At 44.7% G+C, this 17,489-nt stretch overlaps 1 long non-coding RNA gene across 1 annotated transcript; it reads left to right on the top strand.

Annotated features, from left to right (window-relative positions):
- The first annotated feature begins 1,490 nt into the window (after positions 1 to 1,490).
- On the top strand, positions 1,491 to 8,568 carry LOC116102047. Its single transcript, XR_004122980.1, has 3 exons — positions 1,491 to 4,332; positions 6,815 to 6,978; positions 8,361 to 8,568. It is a non-coding gene; the product is annotated as an uncharacterized LOC116102047 (long non-coding RNA).
- Positions 8,569 to 17,489: the final 8,921 nt, after the last annotated feature.

The following is a 17,489-nucleotide window of genomic DNA, read 5'->3' as shown; positions in this document are numbered from 1 at the left end:
TGCCCTTTGGTCAGATCCCACCTGCGGACTTGGGTTCTAAGGGAGAATTTCCTCCAAATCCCCCCCTCCCAACATCATTGCATGCTCTCGCTCCAACTCCACTGAGTGAAATAAATTTGTAGAAACCATTTGGACATTTAAAAGACAAACAAAACCTATGTTCAAGATAGCTGATCCTGGCCACATAGAGATTCGCCCTTGGCCAGGAGTGGAACTCGCCCCTGGCCAGGAAGGGCTACCTTTTTGCTGATGGGGATGCGGAGATGCCCACCTGCTCCCGCGCGGTGGCGAGAGCTCATGGATGTTAGTGACCCGGTGCAGGTCTGAACCCGGCTCTTTAGCTCTTCCGCTCTTCGAATAAAGGGGGGAGGAGGTTCCAGTAGTCAAAACACCGGGTCATTGAGGACCAAATAGAGCCCACCTTCCTAACAAGATGATCTCATTAACTGGCTAGGGGGGTTACCAGACCACAAGAAATCTCGTTCCTCTTTCTCTCTTCCTACATCGCTCCTCTTTTCTGTCTAACTCAAGATGGGGTTGTGACTGTTCCCACTTCCCAAACAGGAAAAAACAAATGCAGCACTGAATAGGGGCAGGTAAAGAGAGGCAAGAAGCTTTATTCTTTTCTCTTGTATCTGTTTTGAAACTTAGTAAATATTACTTGTATTTGGACGGTAGGGTGCCAGAAGGTGGAGGGGGCGGGGTGGCACAGGGTCAGATTATGTAATATGCAAGTGGTATCTGGCCCCAGGGCTCTTCTGTCTAGAAGATCTAAAGATCTACACACACCCTGCACAGAAGCCCTTACTAAAATTTGTCTTTACTGCTGTCTGACTTCTGTCTTTTGAGTTTTCTTCCTCCTTTTCCCCTTTCTGTTTTTCTGTCCTGTTCTTTCTTTCGAAGAGTCCCTCCTTGACTGTCATAAAAACTCTCAGGGCATTCATTTAGAATCTATGAGTTTTGTTTTGTTTTATATTCTCCCCAAGTCACCACCCCGTGCACTATTTCTGAGGGAACTAACCAGTGTGTGAGGTTCCTGGCTTTTGGGGTGGAGGGAGGGGGTGAAAGAAAGGTCAGACTGGTCGACACCTGGTATAAAATAAAAGAACATGTTAAGAAGTTTCAAAGCTGCCAATAAAACCCTTTAAGTGGCTTGTGATGCACTGCCTGGAGTTCCTGCGATGGCATTGGTAAATGACTCTAATGCCCAAAGAAAAACATTACAAATGCCGCTGTCTGCGCCACCAATCGGGCGCCGCTCTCCAGCGCGGGCGGTGGCTCCTCTCTGGCGCGGAGGGCACCCGCATTTGCATGATAAATTGACCAGACTGGCGGCAGCCAATGAAATATTCAAATTAGGCACGCGGGGGTGGGAGTGTTGTGAAGTCCCTGGGGCTCCCCCTTTGAGCAGGAGCAGAAGCTGGCCTTGCCACGTCTCCTTTAGCACCCTCGAGAGGCGGGACATAATGTGGCCCTTCTGGGACAGGAGGGTGGGAGAGCACTCTACAAGTGCTCTTGGGCATTAGAGTTGCCCAAGTGGATCAGGAATGTCTTGGAGCCTCTATCTCTCTTGCACTTGAATCAGCAGAATTGCAGAATCAGGCAGAGACTCTCAGGAATTTAGGCCGGGCCCTAGACCCTTTCTAATAGTTTGACTGCTGTGTTGGCCCTTGGCTCATCTCAGACCACACCAGGCTTCCCACTACTAAAATTCTGGAACAGATAGATCTAAGCTGCCTTGGGGGGAAGATTCCATCCCAACAGGCAGGAAAGGTAGCCCAGTTTAGAGCTATGTTATTCTCTCAGGTTTCATCAGGCCTGAGATGTCACAGGACATCAACTGTGGCATTGCTCCTGCAAATGGAGACAGGCTCTGCCTAGAGGTTAGTAGGAGCCTCAGCAGGCAGGACTCATCTGGTCAGGGATGTTAGGGAGAAAGCACCCAGGCTCAAGGCAGCACTGTGAGTGTGTACAAAAGGGAACTTGTAAATCACTAGTCAGCAAATGGAAACTCTGCATAGGGTTTTCCCAAGGATATAAAGGGAACTGGGGTACCACTGGTGGCCAGGGACTCTTGGTCTTCTCAGGAAACCTGGCAAGCCCATCTTCTGGTCTGGCTCCTGAGTGAGAGACCTGACTCAGTTCATAGGAATGGATTGGGGCCTCTCTGCAGTGTCTTCCCACTGTGTGCCAGCCTTAACCTGAGGGGTAGCACTGTTTCTGCAGTCTGCTGTGAAATAATAAGCACTCTGTCCCTTCTCCCATCACAAAGCTTAGAGATGGGCCTAGACAGTGCTTAATCCCCAGCTCTTTATCCAGGCCACAAGGGTCTTTAAGAGGTGACATGAGTCCCCTCTAAGCACTTCTCCTCCAGACATGCTCAGCAGAAGTCAGTTAACTACAGCTGTTCTCCCCCAGACCCCACCCCCACCCACTAACCAAAAAGTCTCTGGGAGGGCCGGAGCCTAGCAGAGCCTGGCCTCAGGCTGGCTCCATAACTGTAAGAACACTGAGCAATAAGCGCTACTTGCTGTCTTATAGTCTATAATCCTAGCACTCTGAAATCTAAGATAGGAGGATTCAGAGTTTGGGACTAACCTGAGCTGTCGGCTAACCCAAGGAAAAATATTAGTTACTGATACAAATATGGGAGAGAGTTGATTTCGATTTTGGATCACTTAGCAGGTTTCATCTGCATCTTCAAAGTATGATGCCCAACACGAGGTGACTAATGCACAAGCTGTTCCTGTCATTCAGAGTTTTAAGGGGTGTTGGCCAAAGAGAGGAGGTTTTGATCTTGGGCCCAGTGGAGGATGCATAAGGAAAACAGCTGGTAGCAAAGTTTGGTCCAGATACAAAAGGACGTTTTCTCTTACTTCTAGCTTGTGTGCTTGGTCAGAGTTCCCACAAGGAATTTCCCACAAGTATATGCCTATACTTGGAAGGTTCGGTCAATTTTGACTATGTCTCAGGAAGTCCTTCCTTGATCATTCTCAGATATCACCTCTGGGATGATGAGGCTCCTAGGTGGGTCATGATCACTCCAGCACTGAAGTGTGTCACACAATCCCTTCCATAAATGCAAGCAGCTACATGGACAGGTAGGAACACAGGGGGTGGCTACCAGTCCAAAGCCTCAAGTCCTCTGAACCATTTACAATGAGCCAGCCACTCAGTTCCTCTTAGAAGGCATCATGCACACAGAAGGCCTATTCTTCATGTATATGCATGCATGCGCACCGCACCTGCTCCTGGCGAGTGCAAGTGCAAGCTTTGGTATTAGTAACAGGAGGCTGGATACTTGGTCCACAACTTACCCAGTAACAGTGCTCTGTATCTGAAGCACCTGGGACCTAAGGAGAAAAATCTCTGATCAAAATGAGAGATGTCCCCAAGCCTAGGATGAGCTCAGTCTAGGATGTGAGAGAGGCATCTAGATGCTGCTTCTCAGGGGCTGCCCCAACTGCAGGCATGCCATTGCCTCCTTGAAGAGCCTGGTACACACTAGTCTGTCATCCCGTGGTGGTGCCCCTAAAGCCAGCATGGGAATGATAGTCACAGGGTTAGACCTCCCAGACAGACAAAGGATACAAGTGAGAGTGAGCAAGTGTGGGGCAGGGCAAGGGAAGAGAGGGGGAGCTGCTTTGGGGGAAGAGCAGGCATTTGCAGGGGCTGATAAGGAGGTTCCCTCAGACCTTTCTACGCACTCATTAGAGGAAGTGCTTTGCTAAGATGATATTTCTATTTTCCCTGTTAGCAGCGAATGGAATTTGCACCATCCAGGTCAGATGGAAAATAGAAGCTGGGAAAATTTGACACTCTCATTGATTTGCTCTCCTCGTGAGAGAGGAGTATGGTTCCGAGATTGCAATTAGGAGCAGCCTGCTAAGGGGTTCCTCTCCTGAGCTCAGGTGCAGCAAGATCATGGGTTACGAGCCTGCTCCCTGGCTGCGGAGGAGGAAGAGGCAGCTTCATTCATGCTTCTGAGCTGAAGCTAAACCTGCCCAGGTTCCCAAAGACCACCTGGCACTTTACTCTCATTTTTGGTCAGGCCTTTGAGCAGATGGCAATTTTTCCAGTGTTTTTAAAAGTATTAACTTCCTTTCAAACATTCTTTAACCTTTAATGTTTTGTAACTTGATGAAAAGGTCACTTTGTTCTGAGGATGCAGCTGTTCCTTAATTATTCAGCTATAGGTGAATTCCACCCAAATCCTCAACTCTTCTCTTTTCTGTTTCTTTTTCTTTTTCGGAGGGGTAGGTGGTGGTGGTTGCTGAGGATGAACAGAGGGCCTTGTACAGGCAAGGCAGATGCTCTACAGCTGAGCCACAGGTAAAATCTAGACAGTGACATCCCTGCCTCTGATTCACACACACACACACACATACACATACACACACACACACACACACACACACACACACACACACACACACACACACACACGTCTGGAGAGAAGGCCCAATGGTTAAGAGTACTGGCTGCTCTTCCAAAGAACCTGGGTTTATTTCACAGCACTCACGTGGCAGCTCACAACCATTGTAACTCCAGTTCAAGGGAACTGAGTGACCTGTCTGGCCTTCTTGGGCAGCAGCTGTTTTAATGGTGCACAAACATACATGTAGGCAAAGCATCCATACACAAGAAATTTTAAAAATTATTGTGTTTGTTTGTTTGTTTAATGTGTGTGTGTGTGTGTGTGTGTGTGTGTGTGTGTGTACATGCTATAGCATGCATGTGGAGGTCACAGGACAACTTGTAACTTATCTCCCTCTATTATGTGGGTCTCTAGGATTGACCTCAGGTCATCAGACGTGGCAGCAAGCACCCCTAACCCATTGAGCCACCTCACCAGTTCTCCACTGATTCTATAATGGGATCCAAATTATGCATACACACATAATACATATCAATGTTTTCCTCTGAAATCTGTCTATGTATATGGGTAAATGTTTATGTTTATATTTATTTGATTATCTTTTGCACATGTATGTCTATATATATTTGTATTCACATGTACTGTATATTTTGCATTTGCATACATTTATATTCATATAACTTATATTCAGGGACTTGAGTTTACATGGATACATGAACTCTGTCAGCCTTACTACACAACTACTTTATAGGAAAATACATACAAGATTTACTTGAGTGATGAATTTCCCTAAACTTTTGATGCCCACCATTTATTATACATGTTTCTGACTTTTAAAAAGATTCAGACAATGTCCAAACAGGGTCTCACTATGTAGGCCAAAGTGGCCTAGAGCCTAGCCTGCCAGGTGTGTCCAACCTTTTGATACTGTGGCACACGTTGTCATCTACAAACCACATGGTCAGATTCCACAAAGCAAAGGAAAATAGATTGTAAAACAAACATCATAATGTTTTAAGTAAGTTTACAGTTGTGTAGGGGCACATTCATTGCTACCCCTAGCTGTGATCTGTTTCAGGTTAGACACATCCTGTAGACCTGGAGATACTCTCTGGCCCCAAGAGCATCTCTGGCATAAGTGCTGGCATTTCAGACCTGCTTGCTGTTCCCTGGTTCATAGTCTCAGCTTCTTAGCTTCTGACGGCTGCTTCACTTTACCTGTATAAGCTGATGCATTCTTGCAATGGACATATTTGACTTATATTTAAAATAAAAAGTAAGCTAGTCAGTCCAGATGAGAACATGAAGGGATTTCTCTACATGGAAACGATGTGAAGCTGATATTCAGCCCCTGCAGAATGTGTTTATTGTCTAAGAGGCAATGGGTGAGGTTCCCCGAATCTCTTCTCTCTGAGGTTTTAGATGAGAAATCTCTAGGCAAAGAGAAGCTCTTGGATCCTGGCACTCACCTTAAGTCTTTGTAGACTTGTATAAGAATAAATCTGCTCCAAGCTATGTACTAAATCATGAAGAGCACTCTGTAAGATTAACATTCATTAAGTGCAAGAGACAGAATTGATACTTTGCTTAAAAGCATATACCTTTAAAAGGTCTCTGGATGCAGGAACAGCAAGGAATGGCAGAAACCAGGCTTGGAGAACCATGGTGGTCTCTCCTGGAAAGTATTATCTCAGAACTCATTACCTAGAATGGTATCTTGCACATCCCTGACTGCTAGGTGTTTTTCTACGTTTCCTTTGGCTCATTGCTGGCGTCCTGTAACTGTGTGTGAGACACTTCACAAACCCAGCAGAGCAAAGAGAATTTTTTTAAAACATTCTCCCAGCACTGGAGAGGCTGAGGCAGGAGGATTATGAGTCCGAAAAGAGCCTGACATGCATAGTGACTATATATATTTATACATACACATTCACATGCACATACATATATATGGTATAAGATAAAGAAAAAGTGGGATTATTTAGAGCTAGTTTAAATATGATTTAAGCTAAGTAAAAAAAAAATCTTTTCAGTTCTCAGCTAGTAATCACAAAACTCAAACAGGTGAGACAGGAGGATTTCAAAATGGAAGACAGCTTGACCTACTTCGTAAGACCGCATAGTGAGACCATGCCTCAGCCCTGTGGGGAAGAAGTTTTGAACAACAGTGGGTACTTGCTGCAGCCAGCACTGAAAATCCCCGTCTCCTCCTAATTCTGGTCCTCAATTCCTGGAGGGCCCCACCACTGTTACCGTCCACTTAGGTATAAGTGGAATGACACCAAATGTAACTTTGTATTGTGTCCTTTACTTTGTAGTGTGTATGAGACTCAACTGTGTGGTCATATATAGCTGGTTTGTTTTTCAAATTTTTATACTATGGGTACATTAAAGTTCAGCAGGCATTTGTATTTATTTCTATTTCTTCTTTTCCAGGAGGCCTATGATTTAAAAATAAAAAACAAAACAAACAAACAAACAAACAAACAAAACACCAGCTAGATGTCCTGTGGTTGTAATCTCAGAATTCTGTAGTAAGAAGATTTTGAGTGGTCTAGGCTGCATACTACACAGATCCTGTCTCTAAAAATGGAATGCAGGTACAATCCTCTGTGAGAATGCACACATTCTGATGTGCATTTGCAGCAGTGGGATGGCTGGGTTGCAGAGTGTACAAGTGTCTGACATTGTCATGCTAAAATGGCTGCATCTATTTCTGCTCCCACAAGCAGGTTTGCTGTGTCCCCTCACTCTTCATCCTTGTCAGCAAGGAGGCATTTTTAGCTGTGGTTCTTCTCCTTCTCAGTACTTCGGAATCTGGTGGTTATAGCTGCCATTTCTTTATGTATACATTTCTCCCTGTGCTCTGTAATGCATTTGTCACCACCTGTTTCTATTTTCGATCATTTGGATTCCGGAGCCTGTTCACATCCTCTTCTTGTCTTCTGTTGGATACAAGCTTTGTATCATTTCAAGAACATTTCTTTTTTTCTTTTGCTTTTATTTATTTTTTTGCATGTGGCAGAGGGGGCGGGGCTTATTATTTCATCTCATACTTCCAGATAACAAATGTCCAACGTTGAAAGAAGCAAGGACAGGAACTACAGCACAAGAAAGAACCATACGGGAAACCTTCCCGCTTGCTGTCTTCCTCTCTAGCCTCTGCTCTGCTAGTTTTCCATATGTATATATAAGTTATTGCTATTATTATTATTATTAACTTGAGGCTTTGGTACCGATCACTCTCCTTCATCTCTTCCCAGATCCACTCCCATTTCACACCGACTTAACTTCACAAATCCATCCAGCTCGCTCAATGCTGTCTATAGTTTCTTAGCTGTGCAATCATCTACTAGAATGGTAGACCTGCCAGGGGACACACCCTTAAAGAAAGCCAACTCCCTCTCCTGGTAGTTAGCAAGAACCAATTCCTCCTCAGCTAATGGTTAGACTCCATGCCCAACTTTTCTGGAAATTCCTCTATTGTTCAGTTGTCTTAAGTTGTCAGAGTGTGGACTACTTCAGAGACATGTCAGTAGATTCTCTGATTACAACCCAAGGATCCTCCAGTTTACACATACTCCAGATCTCTGAGGCATAAGGATATCCCAGGTCTTGGCTCAGTTTCATCAACATGAATCCAGTTTTCTTACCTTCTTTCCATCTCTCTTACCCAGTGTCTCCAACATGACCTCATTTCATGGGTGCTTCATCTCAGAAGCACAAGAGGATGTCAGACATGAAACACAACACCATACATTCTTGTCCATATCCAACGAATGAGAGGAGAATGAAATAGCAATAATGTGATTAAGAAAGCAAACTTTTTTCCATTCTCAGCTAGTAATCCAATGTTTAAGAGGCCGGGGCAGGAGCATTACAAACTTGAAGCTAGTGTAAACTGGGGGTAAAGCCACACATACCCCCCTACATAAAATAATAAAACATTAGCATCTCAAATAATCTAAGTTCTTTCTTTCAGTTTTCAAGGACCACTTCTAAGGAGTATCAGTAGCTGTCACTGGAGAAGACCCGGCCCCAACAGGCTTACCAACCACTCCAAGAAAACCAGAATGAACACTGGGTGGGGGGAAAGTCAACCTCAGACAGCTCCCATACCCACCACTATCCATTGGTTTAAAAATTAATCTCTGTAATTTGCATAAAGTAAAACTCACTTTTGACATATAGTCTTCTTGGTTCTGATAAGTACATAAAGTCATATTACCATTGTGATTAAGAATTGGAACAGAGTAGTCCTGGGAGAGTGTGGTGGTTTGAATAGGTATGGCTCCCATAGACTCATGTGTTTGAGTACTTGGCCTATGGGGAATGGCACTGTTAGGAGGTATGACCTTGTTAGAGTAGGTGTGGCCTTCTTGGAGGAAGTGTGTTACTGGAGGCAAGGCTTTGAGGTCTCCTATGCTCAAGCTCTGTCCAGTGTGGCACACAGTCTTCTGCTGCCTGCAGATCAAGATGTAGAACTCTCAGCTCCTTCTCCATCACCATGTCTGCCTGCATGCTGCCATGCTTCCCACCATGATGATAATGGACTAAACCTCTGAAACTCTAAGCCAGCCCCAATTAAATGCTTTCCTTTATAAGAGTTGTCATGCTGGGCAGTAGCAGTACAAGCCTTTAATCCCAGCACTTGGGAGGGAGAAGCAGGTGGATTTCTGAGTTCAAGGCCAGCCTGGTCTTCAGAGTGAGTTCCAGGACAGCCAGGGATACACAGAGGAACCCTGTCTCAGTAAATAAATAAATAAATAAACAAACAAATTCATTCATTCATTCATTCATTAAAAATAAAAAAAGAGTTGCCATGGTCATGGTGTCTCTTCACAGCAATAAAATTCTAAGTAAGACATAGGGCATGCCTGTAATCCTAGCATTTCAGAAGGCTGAGGCAGGAGGATTAAAAATTCAAGACTACTCTGAGCTATATAGCAAAACTGCATCTCAAATGTCCCACAAGACCAAAACATCTTTGGCTCCCCTTTTATAGGCAAATTATTCACCACCTGTCCTCACCTCCAAGTTTTTCAGGCCAGAACCCCCATTCACCTGAACCACCAAGAGGAAACAGTCATTATCTCACAAAACTTGTTGGAAACATAGCATGAATAAATAAAGCTACACATTGTGCCCCTTTGGGAGTCTGCTTTCTATGTTAATAAAAGGCATTTGAGACTGGCCCATGCTGAATCCATAAGCTATTTGGTCTCATTCCCAAGATGTATTCCTCTGTTTGGATATAGCAAAGCTCCTGACCCACTCACCAGCCAATCAGGAATCCTTGTGAATCGAGTTGTTATAAATATGCAGATACAGGTTCTGTGTGAGAGAACATAACCTTTCCTTCCTCCTGGGTGTGATTGATAGGCCTATATGGTAAGAACATACTTAGTTCTATAAGGAACCACCAAATAAGGCTGGGCTGTAACAGCATACACCTTCAATCCCAACATGGAGGAGGCCAGAAGTAGGCAGAACTCTGTGAGTTTGAGGCCAGCCAAGGCTTCATAGTCAAACATAGTCCAAAAAAAAAAAAAAAAAAAAAAAAAAAAAAAACAAAAACAAAAACAAAAAACAAAAAAAGAAATGAAAACACAGAAAAGAAAAATGAAAGAAAGGAAGGAAGGAAGGAAGGAAGGAAGGAAGGAATAGGGGAAAAGGTAAAGAATTGTAGAGGTCCATCAGCTGTTAAGAGTACTTAATGCTCTTTCAGAGCAACTGTCTTTGCTCCACACCCAACTATTGGAATCCAGTGTCTTCTTCTGACCTCCATGGATACCAGGCACATACAGGGTATACATACACACATACATTCAGACAAAACACTCATACATATAAAATAAATTAATTAAAATTATTTTTCAAAGAAAGGAAGAAGAATGTAGAACTACCAAATAGACTGTGTTGTGCTGCTAGAGCCTGGAATCCAGGGTCTTTCCTGTACTGCACATGTGCAGTACCACTGAGCTATATCACCAGCGAGGCTAGATAATTTTCTTTTCTTGTTTTATAGTGCTGGCAGTTGAAACCAAGCATGTAAGTCAAGGGCTCTACCAGGAAGCTATTACCTCAGCCTTCCTAAAAGACATTCTTATTGTTTATTGAGTATGTGTATATGTGTGCATACGTGCTACCATATGAATAGGTGCCTGCAGAAGCCAAAGGAAGGCTTCAGTCCTCTAGAACTGGAGATACAGATGGGTGTGAGCCTCACTACATGGGAACTGTAACCAAGCCCAGGTCTTTTGGAGGAAGAGGAAAAGCTCCCACCTGCTGAGCCAACTTCAAAGTCAGCTGACCCACTCAGTGGGTCCCAAGGGCTTGCACCATTTGCATCTCTTGTCAGCCACCAGGGCCTCTAATGGGCATGAAGGTGCTGGATAGAGAGAGGGTGCTATGCAGTATGTCAAGGTGGGAGATTTGGGAAGAATATATCTGAAAGCTGTGTGTATTTAATAAATATGTATGGAAGTTAAAGTTTGTGTGGATCTCTCTCTGTCACACACACACACACACACACACACACACACACACATTGCACTTTAATTCCTTGAATATTTTGTACAATGTATTTTGACCATATTAGCCCCCCACCTTTCCCTCTTGTATCCCCGTTTATTGAACCTCCTCCACCCAAGGCTCAGAGATCCTTGAGGAAAGTGGAGCAGGGTAGTGAGACCAGAGGCAGCAGATGAATGCAATGAAACTGTTTTTTTAGGCACATCAGGGCAGTTGCATGTATGAACTTCACAACATGCTTAAGTCAGACAAAATCCCAGCGTGGAGCTGGGAAGATGGGAACAAAACCCCACCCATCTCTAGCTGCGGAGCTCATGACTGCTGCTAGGGCAGAGAGAATCCTGCTTCTTACCCCTAGTAAGAGGGGCACACTCCAGTGGAAGGCCACACTTCCAAGAGCAGACAGACAGCATAAATCGGATCGGATGGGTTTGTATCTGGATTCTTGACTCCTGTGGGATCTAGCTTATCCAGTCCTATAAGGGAGACAAACACTAACCTATTTTACAAATGCAGATAGGGCACTGCCTCTCTAGGTTGAGACACCCAAGTTTTATGCAGCATGGCAGAGAACACAGTTTTATCCCTGAGTTTAGAAACTCAAGTGAGATAATCCTTTGGACCAACTCTTAGGCCACTGTGGGAAGAACTAGGAAGGAGATCCACATCAGAATGCCCTAGCTGGCAGGGATCTCAGCAATTCGCACTGGAAAGATGATGTACTGTTATGGATTCTTCTCTCTAGCATCCCTGCGTGGGACTCAGGCAGCCTCGCGTTAAACAAAATCAGTTCGTTTCCTGTGTGACCCCTGAGAACACAGGGCATCAGTTTGCATCCCACCAGTGGCAGCGTGGTGTGAGTGTGTAGCTCTGTGTTCACCGCAGGGAGGGAGGAAGAAAGGAGGAGGCCACAGTGCCACGTGCCTGGTGACCGGCCTCAGCCCAGCTTTCTGGCTTAGCCCCCTAAGCCGTTGCTTCCTCATTCTTAGCGCCCCTTTTGAGATTCTGAAGGCACCTTCTCACTTCAAAGGTCCTGAGAATATGTTTAATTAGAACTTGGCCGTACAGCCTTTTAAAATAAAACAGAAGGGACCAGCTAATTATATCGCTCCACGTTCTGTGGCAAACATATATTTTTTTAATAAAACACTTTCCTAACCAGAGGAATCCCTTGAGATGCAAATCCTCATTTATAAGAAGTTTCCCAAAGGGAGTTAAAGAGAAAGACTTCTCTAAAGAAAAGAAACAAAGACTGTGTGTGTGTGTGTGTGTGTGTGTGTGTGTGTGTGTGTGTGTTGGGGGGTGTTTGCAAAGAGCTTTTAAAAGAGGATCTCTGGTGGTGAGGGGCGCTTTAAGAATGCCGACTTTTATTGCAAACACCATCCTTTCTTATCATCTCTATCGTGCATTTCCCGGTTTTTGATTAGTGCAGCAAATGCTGGTATTTCTCATTCTGGTGTATTGCATAAGTGCAGTATTTAAATAAACAAGCGATTTTCTTTCTCAAAATGTTCTTTGTCTCCTACTGTGTGGCCCTGCTTTGCTCCGCTAGGACCCCCTTTTCTATTCAAGAACGTCACGTCAAGGACTAGCCATGGCTTCCAGGGCGATGCTAGGTAAAGGGTTTTGCATGAAACTCTTGTCAGCCTAGGGTCAGAGAGAGGATTTTTCCTCACCCACCCACCCCACACTCAGCTGTGGCATCTGCAGAGGTGGATGGCTTGGGTGCTTCTGTTTGTGTGATCCCCTGGAACTGGAGCTGTAAGTGGTTGTGAGTCACCTGATGTGGGCACTGGCAACCAACTCGGGTCCTCTGCAAGAGCAGCAAGCACTCAACCACAACGCCATTTCTCCAATCCCTTCCCCCCTTTTAAACTTAGCATATAACGTAATAGGTTTCCTTATGGCATTTTCATACAGAAGTTTTCGTAGTCGGGGCCCTCCTTCACTGCTCTCCGCTCTCTCCTGGTCTCTAGGGTTGCGGGATCCCTTTCTCTTCCCCCAGGAGGTCCTCTTTCTACTTTCATTCAGCCTGTACCTCTTTCACTGTTCACCGCCCCACCCCTGCCCCGCCCCTTAAAGCCGATTCTTCCTCTGTCCACACCCCTTTCCAGTTTTCTTGACCTAACTTGATTTGAATGCAGGTGTTTGCTCCAGCACTCTCCACTCTCTGGTGTCAGAGCCTGCTGGTAGAAGCAGACTGGGCTAGTCTCAGAGAGTACACGCCTCCCTACAGTGTGTGTTTGTGCCTCTTCCTTGTAAGTGGTAGGGAGCAGACGATCACTAGGGGCAGTGGTGGGGGTGAAGGTGGGGGACTCTACTTGCTGACCTTGAATTTCTAATCCTTGTGCCTTAGTTCCCTAATTTCCGGGACTGCCTTGCTGTGTAGCCACACCTGGCATTATATTTTAAGTTAATTTTACCTTCAAGCAGGATTTTTTTGGGGAAAAGAGAAAACATCCAAATTCTAAATGATCGCTCAAAAGATTTCTAAAGGAGATGATTTGCAAAAGAAAGCAGGAGAGAATACAGGAGATGGGATGCTACTCCAAAATGTGGTGGGGTCAGGGATGCTGTAGAAACTGAGCCCTGGAATCCAGTGCTCTGGGATCTTCTCTAGAAGGGCTTGTTCTTCCAGAGAGTCACAACCCAAGACCTACCAATACCATTCATTGCTGTCCTGTTTTTCTTTCTCCCCTCTGCTGCCTGAGCTCCATATTGTAAATAACCCAGCAGACACTAGTGGTGAAGGCAGTTGAAAGTGTTGCCTATTTAGGTCAACCTCTAGGGTTTAGCTCCAGGTGTTCTAAGGCAGAAAAGCAGCAGAAGAGGAACACATTGGAAAAGCTTGGATGCTGATGATGTGCCAGCTCAACTAGCAATAGAGGGAAGGAGAAAAACAAAAAAGGGAGGGAGGGAGGGGGAGAGAAGGGAAGGGAGGGGCAGGGAGGGAGGGATAGGAGACAGACAGACAGACAGACAGATCCTGACCTATGCCCAAGACCTTTCAGTCTATGGAGGAATCATAGGTAGACTGGAGAAGCAGACCCTTGGCTAAAGACCTGCCAAGTCCAAGGCTTGAAGGGGACTCCTGAAAGCTTAGAGTTCGTTGTGTGTGTGCCTCAAAGGGACCTCATGAACTATCATACTCAACTGCCAGCAGCCTTTACAGAGCTTGGGCAGATCCGAGGTCAGCTATTGTTATTTGATGTACCTATAACGCTCCTCTCAAATGCTTCTTAAAAGAGATTCAGTAAAAGGAAAAGAGACCCTCCTCCACCCAGTCAAAGCCTGGTCCTTGGGCCTGACTGCCGCCCCTTCCTTCCCTGTGTGCTTCTCCTCTGTAGTTATGGCCACACCGAGGAGAAAACTCACTGCAGAGTTAGAATTTTTGTTTGACTCCCTTATCACATTTTGTCATGTTCTAATCTTTGGTATACTTTTGATGGTTATGTGTCACTCCATTGCATTATTATCACAGCTCTTGAAAGAAGATTTACATTTCCATTGGAGTTCTGTGTATGTGCGTACATCTGTGTACCAGTTTACGCATGTGCATGCAGTGCCTGCGGGAGCCAGAAGAGGGCAGTGGATTCTCTGGAGCTGAAGGTACCTACCATTGAGCATCTTTCCACCCCTGACATCTCTCTTGTTGTTATTATCATCCCACTGTTTAAGTATTTAGATTATTTTCTGTTTGTTTAGGTTTTCTTTGTTTTATGCTGCAGAATATTATAACAAATATGCAGATATTTTTAAAACATATTTTAGATGGCTTCTTCAGGATGACATCTCCAATACAGTTACTAGGTGGTAAAATGTTCAACATAGCTCCAGCTACAAAAGAATAGAAGTTCAACCCTAATTATCCTTATTCAAAGGTGAATATTTATAGAAAGTGTTTTTTCACAACATAAAAATTTATTAGGGAGACATTTCGCATTTCTTTCAAGAACACATTTGAAAACTGTCATGTATTCTATAGGACTCACGTCAGTTCAGAGCTCCCACATTCTGGGCCTCAATAGCCACACGTGTGGCTAGTAGATCCCATATAGAACAGCAGAGCCAGGCGGTGGTGTCACACGCCTTTAATTCCAGCACTTGGGAGGCAGAGGCAGGCAGATTTCTGAGTTCGAGGCCATCCTGGTCTACAGAGTGAGTTCCAGGACAGCTGGGGATATACAGAGAAACCCTGTCTCAAAAAACAATAATAATAATAATAAAAAGAACAGTAGAGGACCAGAGAAAGTATCTGCCGGAGGTTCTGACCACCACTGGCATCATCACCCAGCTCCCAAGTCTATCCATCCTTCAGTGCTTTCCTGATCTCATTCTCAGCCTTTCTGAACCAAACAGCCAAAGGCAGCCTGAATTCCCTACCTGCTGCTCCTGTTCCTACCTGGATGACAGAGAATCTAAGGCATCTCCTCCACCCGATACGCTCCAGGCTTTCCAGCACTCCTAGCTGCAGAGGCCAGCCAGCCAGTCTCAGAAGAGGTTGGGTAGAAGAGCTCGCCACCAAACCTGGCAACCCAAGTTTGCTCTCCAGAACTGACAGTAAAACCGACCCCCCAAAATTGCCCTTGTACACACACACACCATACACACACACAGACACACACACACTCACACACACACACACACGCACTCAATCAATCATGAATAGTTATTGAGCCCTTCCTATGTGATCAACCCTATTCCCATTCTTAGATGCAAATAAACACACAGAAAATTTCTCCTTACATTTAACTGTAGAACTAGACTGTGTCTTTAGGGTCCTGTGGGGGAGACAGACACCAATCAAATCACACAGTGTGTGACTTCAACCTGTGATGAGTGCCAGAAGAGAAAGCATATTTTAAAAGGCTGAGCCCTAAAACGGTAAAGTTTATTTAAAAAAAAAAATGAGGCAACAAAACATTCTGGGCATGGTGGCACATACTTATAACCCTAAACAAGTTGCCCTCCAACTCATGATGATCTTCCAGTTCCAGCTTCCCTAGTACAAGCATGGATCACCATGCCTGGCCCCTTCATCTGTTCTCACTATGAACCCAATGAGGTAGACGTCAGACATCTCTCTGGACATTTCAGACAAGCCAATGCAGCAACCTCTTGGGCTAGACAGACGACGCTGCCAACTGGGCACACTTTCCTGAGAAGATAACAATTTAAAGAGGAAAAATCAATGCTAATAGAACTCTTTTTCAGGTTTGGAAAATGACATTGTCCACAGCAGCCGATGTGGAGAGCCTGCGGCTGGGCAGAAGGCATGAGCTCTGAATGGACGCAATCTTGTGAGCTCTTCAAATGGGGCCAAATCAATAAATGAGAGGCAGCGGGGAAGGTGGCTGGATGGAGGGAGGATGGGTTCAAGGGGCAAGCTCTACCATTCCTCTTCCACCCCTGCCACAGGACCGGGACTCTCCCTTCATTCTGAAGTCCCTGGGGACAGGGTAATTTCGGCCACACTTGATATAACCTATACATCACTGTCTTCTGGACCAGCTCTCAAATTAAACTCTGATGTATAAAGTTAAACAAAAATGAGATAAAAATTGGCAGAGGTTGAAGAGGGTCAGAGTAGTCAAAACACAAGGTAGGGTATTGCTCCTTTTGATTTATGTTATTCTGTGCACTTAGAAAAAAAATAAAATTATAAATCTCCCTGAGACTTTTCTCATTGAGAATGAGGCATTACTAATTTATTTTCAATAGACTCTCAGGTCTCCCAACAGGGGCTGAGTGGGTGTTTCTGGGGCTATTGTTTCTAGTGACCATGCCACAAATGGTTCTAAAACACAAACTGGGGAGACAATAAAGCATCTTGTAGAGTTAATTCCTCAACAGGGTAATTCTGTCTTGTGTTGTATGCATGTTTTCCTTCGTGTTCACATGTATGTGGGCACACATGTATGTGCATGCACATATGTGTCTGTGCTGTGGAGGCTTGAAGTCTGGAGTCTTTCTTGGTCGTTGTCCATTTTGCTTACTGATTGGGTCTCTTGCTCAACCTGTACTGGCTGATTCTGGCTTGTGTAGGTAGCCAGTTTACCTCTGTGACCCCATTTCTTTCTGCTTTCTGGGTGCTGGGATTCAGGCTGCCTCTCTATCTGCCTGGCTTTTTTTTTTTTTTTTTTTTTTATGTGGGAGCTGGAGATTTGTCATCTCTCCAATACTTCTTTTCTTTCTTTTCGTTATCTTTCCTCCCCTCCCCAACACCTCAATTCCCTTCTTCCTCTCCTGTTCTTTTTCTATAGCCCCAGATGGCCGCTAAAGTGAGATCATTCCACCTCAGCCTTTCCAGTACTGGTACACAGGGGTATCTCACACTTGGCTTCATTTTATTCTTTAATCTGCACAAGGCACAGAGGTTTGGGACATACTGAAGACCCTGTTGAAAGTTGAAACACTACATGTTAGAAAGACAGCATTCAACATTAGGGACAAGGGAATATATAAGAAGGACACCATCATTTAGGGACTTCAACTTAAATGACTAAAATTTAAAAAAATGTGTTTATGGCTAGAATTAGCTGCTTTGAGGAAATCAGGGTGGGATAAGGGAATAGAG

The sequence above is a fragment of the Mastomys coucha genome, unplaced genomic scaffold (assembly GCF_008632895.1).
Source record: "Mastomys coucha isolate ucsf_1 unplaced genomic scaffold, UCSF_Mcou_1 pScaffold21, whole genome shotgun sequence".
Lineage (NCBI taxonomy): Eukaryota > Metazoa > Chordata > Mammalia > Rodentia > Muridae > Mastomys > Mastomys coucha.
This window is presented reverse-complemented; position numbering and strand designations above follow the sequence as displayed.